Below are 5,887 nucleotides of genomic sequence, written 5' to 3' on the forward strand. Positions count from 1 at the left end.
TTATTTCTTCAAACTTTTTTTATATTTCTCATCCATTTCTATACTTATTTCTTCAAACTTTTTGTTATATTTCTCATCCAATTCTTTAAGGGAGTTATTCATATCCTGTTTAAGGGACTCTATTGCTTTCATAATGGCACTTTTTTCCACTTCTTCTGGGTTAAGGTGTTCAAGTCCTTCTATTGTAGGGTCCTTGGGGTCTGGTGTTTTCATGTTGTTTTTCAGATTGTTGGATGAGGTCTTGCCTTGGCGTCTGCCCATCTCTTACTTCAAATGCTCTCTATTGGAACTTCTGGTACCGGGTCAGGTTCCCTTCTTGGGCAGGGACTTCACTGACAGAATGCCCACCTTTCCTCAGGCAGGCTATTGAAGCACAGGCACTCCCTCTTTCCGGGATGCGCTTACAATGCAGGCCCAGCTCTCAAGGCAGCTGAGCTGGGGAAATTTTATGGCCCCAGGGGGAAGGGAGAAATATAGGAATTTGTACCTGGATGGGAGCTGGGATGGCAGGCGGGAGGGGGGAACCAGCACAGCAGGGTGACCTGGGAGTCTATGGGGTCGGGGAAAGCCCAAACTCCTCCTCACCGGGACCCTGAACACGGGCCCGAAGCAAACTCACCCCTCCGATGGCGCTTTGCTAGAAGTCAGGGCCCCTGTTCGTCAGGAATGTCGCTGAGCTGACACCTGGTCCAGCTGTCCTCAGGGAGGCCTTTAAGACCCAGGAACTGCCTCCTGCCGGGATGCGCCTACAGCCCAGGCCCAGCTTGCAAGGCAGCTGAGCTAGGAAAATTTTATGGCCCCAGGGGGAAGGGAGAAATATAGGAATTTGTACCTGGATGGGAGCTGGGATGGTAGGCGGGAGGGGGGAGCCAGCACTGCAGGGTGACCTGGGAGTCTATCGGGTCGGGGAAAGCCCGAGCTCCTCCTCACCGGGCGCTCTTTTTTTTTTTTTTTGATATAGTATCTTGCACAAGTCAGGTTGGATTTGACCTCGCTATGTACTTGAAGGTGATCTTGAACGTCTGATGCTCCTACAACCACATCCTGAGTGCTGGGATTACAGGTGTGTGCCATCATGCCTGGCTATATTATTTGCTTTCTTTGGTGATTGAATTTTAGTCTTTTATATTCCTGTACCTTGTTAAACATGTAGTTTGGAAATACTTTTTCCAATCTTTTGCTTGTCCTTGCAAACTCTGAGTCTTTTACAGGACGGATATTTAGAATTGTATGAAGCCCTATTTATTGTGGATTGTATATTTAGTATCAAAAATTACTGCCTTATCTAACTTATAGCCAAAGGAGTTTTGTAGGTTTCTAGCGTAGAAAATATCACTGGTTTTACTCAGTCCTAGATGATACATACTATAACACAGAGCTGCTGGTGAGATGTAACTATTGATGTCATAGTGGCATAAAGGCTAGGGGGTTGAGGAACCACTTTCTCTTGGATATGAGGCCTGCTCTATAGGAGAGATTTTATGTCTGGCACTGTAAACTTGTTCAAAAGCTCATGACTGAGGAGATCACAAGACCTAAAGGAGAACCTCTTATTGTTTTGGTACATGGGTGCTGTCCTCATTTGATTACAGAATCTTCTTTTTACAATGATTAGTGGGTAATGCAGAGATGCACAGCCGATCAAAGGGTAGACTATAATGAACCCCCGAGTGTTCAGTCATAGAGGGTCATGTATTACAACCTCCCCTCATGCAGGGCTCAGAAAACATTTCAGAATCAACTCTCATTTCAGAATGAGAGCTGGCGGGTGGAGAGGAGAGCTATGAGTTGCTGATTTCTGGATATGATGTGGTGGATGTACACATTAGCTCACAGAAGCTGTGTATACCTGCACAAGATCTGAACAAGATCAAGCCAGTTAAAATTTCAACACAGACTAGGGAGAGGCTACTGAAGCTGGATCTGCATCAGAGGTGTTAGTGCTTTTGATGGCTGATGAAAGAGGGAGAGACATTCCCTACGAGGATGTGGCCACTGGTAGGTTGCCCATGCCCCAACGGATGGCCATACCATCATGTACATAGGGGCAACATTAATTGGGCTTGGTGTTACTCATAGCAAAAATAAATAAAAAGAGGACAGGAGGTCTGGAAAGAGCATGGGGCTCTAGTGAGGAGCTGAAGGCAGGTAGTAGTGTATGGATATAATTTGTATGCACTGTATAAATGTATGGGGTAAGTACAATAATAACACTATTATTTTATGAAACATTTTGTTTTGTTTTTATATATTTTATAGATAATGCATTTCATTTAAGTTGATACTCAACTCAAATTCATTTTTCCCATAGGATATGAGGCTTATGGCAGGATATTTTCTTTATAAATATGTAGTTCAATTGCTTTCTGTCGTTTACTCAAAGTTTTCCTTGTAAGTTACTTTAACTTTCTCCACAGCTTTGTAGATGACAGCTGGGCATATTGGTTTTCCGGAGTCTTCAGTTCATTGATCTGCTTGTCTACATATACTAGTAGCGTGCAGTCTTGGCTATTAGATGCATAAAATGTATCCTGAGACTTTGAAAACTGAGTCTTACCACTGTCTTATTAATGTTTACAATTGTCTTAATTATCCAATTTCTTTGACTCTTTGTTAAAATATTTTACAAAGATTTTCCACATATATAAAAACGGTGAAATGATTTTATAATCATTTTGTCAAGTGTATATAAACTGTACATAAATAAAGAGAAACAATAGCGCTACAATATTAAACTTTAAACCATAAAATGGTTGGTTTTCCATTTATCTAGATTTCTTTCCTTCACCAGTGTTACATAGTTTTTGGTATACAGTTCTTATTTGTTATTTCATGTATATGTAAATTTATTTTATTCAGTTGTAGACAATATATTTTTATTTTAGTGCACATGTAATCATTGCTAATATATAGAAACACAATCATTTTTTTCTTTTTAATTTGTGATCATGTAGCTCATAATAACTCACTTATTAGTTCCAGGAACAATTTTTTTTTCCTGACTCATTTAGAGGTGGCATTCAGCAGAATGAGATGGAATTGGCCAGGGCTCCTTTGCCTTTCCTAAGTTATAAGTTCCCATAGGAGCTAAAATTCAATGTTGGCTTAATAGGTAGATGAGATTTGAGCTCTAATATGGGGAGAGTTTGGCAACAATGTAGCACAGAGAGCAAAGACTTTGAAGAAATACTGTGTCATTGCCAGCTACTGGTATCAGCAAAAGAGATAACTGACTGTCTCATGGGACACCAAAGCTGGGCTTGTAGCAGCAACCCCCACCCGAACTGATTATGAGAGCAGACGAGGTGCAAGTTCCAGCTGCTTAGAAAGTCATTCTATGAACCATTCTATCAAACAGATATTAGCAATTTTTTCTTTTTTCTGTCTTCTTAGTAGAGAAAAGAAGCACGGAGGAGGGTAAGAAGTGGATGTATAAAGATCTGTCTCATTGTTTGGCTAAGTGTCTTCCCAAGGCTATGGGTTGAAGAATTAGTCCTGACATGACACTATTGGAAGATGCTGAACCTTAAGAAGGTGGGGACTTTGAGGAGCCTTTAGGTCACAGGGAACACACCCTCAAGGGGTTTGTGGGACTCCTGTATTTGTTTGCTTGTTTGTTTGTTTTTCTTCTTTTTGCTTTGCTTTCAGGCTAATGAGCACAAAGAGCTTTGCTTTGCTGTGTGAGCCTACTACAAGTCTACCTCATCTGAGGCCCAAAGGTCAAGGTTGCCCTATGTGGATTGCAAACTTCTAGCTCTAGAATCTTTCTATTTCTTTATAGGCTAATTATTTAAGGTATTTTCTTATGGTAACACTAAACTGAAATATACAGATACACACACACACACAGTTACACATATTGCATAGGTGAAAATATTTGGGAAACATATTAAGTAGTATGTATATTTATTTACTGCACTGAATTTTGGATAACATAATAACAGAAAATACAAAGAAAGGAATTATACATAATGTACCAAACTCATTTAAGATACACAAACACATATACACACATACACACACCCACAGATACCTTCTGAGAAACATTAGGCTGTATATATTCAGCCAGGGGAAAATGCATGTTTATTTCAATTCAGTTGTTAAGTAATACAAATATTTCTTAACAAAAATATAATCAAGCAAGAACTTTTTGCAGAAGAACTGGTGGTGAATATGAATATCAAAAGGTTCAGAGTCCTTTGATCTGTGTACAGGCTGCAAATGTTTGGAGCCTTCAGCAGTTATCAACTGTTTAAATGACCCTGTTTTCCAGAACAGAACATTCTTAAGAAAATATTTCTTTCTGAGCCTTTGGTTGCTGTAGAACAAGATAAACAAGTTTTATTGAAGCAAAAATAGGTAACTTTTATTTCAAAAAGTAAACATGTTATTCTAAGAAGTACATTTATAATCAGAAATGTCTGATTATTTCCTGAATGTTAACTTTGCAAATGTATTCCTATTTCTATTTATCTCCTATTGGAACCCTTCCCTGAAGCACACTAATTTCTAAACATGAGTTTTCGTACATTCCTCATGATCTCCCAACACATGCACACATACACACACACACACACACACACACACACGCATATACACAAATATACATGTACATCTTTACACACTTAGAAAGACATACACATAACACACACACACATACACACACACAGAGGCACCCAGACATGTACACACACAGGCATAGATACATGCACACATGTATCTTTTTTATTTTTCTGTAAAAGTACATATAAAAATATTCATTAACATCAAATACTTCCCTAATATAGACCAGCTGTATTCAGTTTTTACCAGACAGGGCAAATGTGGACTAAAAGTGATTATTTATTAATGGTTGGATTTCTGAAAGGGGACATTGAACAGTGTAAACACCCCTTTTCTTTAACTTACCTGCACTATGGTTAAGAGACCCAACATAAAACCTTGTTGGAGAAACTTCAAATCAAGCTGTAAGAGGTTGTCCTTATCTTGAGTTCCTGCAATTGAACTGAAATTCAATTCTGTATGAAAAACACACTTTCAATCACTTGTGTCTTGTTCCACAACATTCAGAAAGTCCTCTCAACGAAAGGAGTTATTGTTGGAAGGACAAGTGTGATTGCCCCAAGTGAAATTAGCTTAGCTTCTACTGGTGAAGAGACTTTGAAAACTCTCAATATAATTTAAGTAAATAGCACCAAGAATCCCAAGAGTTGTCCAGAGTAACAGACGGAACCACACTTTCCGCATACTCACCTCTGGTTTCAGGTTGAACACAGCAGGGAATGAGATGGCAGAGGGTGTTGTAGCAGGATACAATTGCTAACTTTCACATTTTAATTTAAAACACCTTGAATTTTTTTTTTTCTGTGTTTACCTTTCTGCCTTTCCGGAGAGCCAGAGCATCTAAGCCATTTTAATGAAATTTGTCTAGTCAGCACATACAGACTCATGATTTGGAGAGTGGGTATGTTTTCTTACTGATTCTCCACCCCCACCAGAAAAGGCCCGATGGGACTTCTCTGGTGAAAGGAATGAGGGAGGGTCTATGTTGCACATATTTATCAATTGTCATTTTGAGTTCTTTCCTTTGAGTTGTCCTGTGCTTTTGATGGTTTTCAGTGACAAAAATAAAATACAAATGGGGAAAACAGAACCCTTACAAGGTAATTGCTATCCAAACTGGCTTCATACCTGTGGTGGTTTGTAGAAATGATGTTCCTCATAGGCTCATGTGCTCGAACACTTGGTTCTTGGTTGGTGGCACTATTTGGGAAGTTATGGGGTTCCCTTATGGGAAGTTACCTTAGAAGGTGGAGGCTTGCTGCGGGAGATGCGTCACCAGGAGGAAGTTTCGAGGACTGTAGCCTGACCACGCTTTCTGTTTGCC

Source organism: Myodes glareolus, chromosome 11 (assembly GCF_982192425.1).
Source record: "Myodes glareolus chromosome 11, mMyoGla1.1, whole genome shotgun sequence".
NCBI lineage: Eukaryota > Metazoa > Chordata > Mammalia > Rodentia > Cricetidae > Myodes > Myodes glareolus.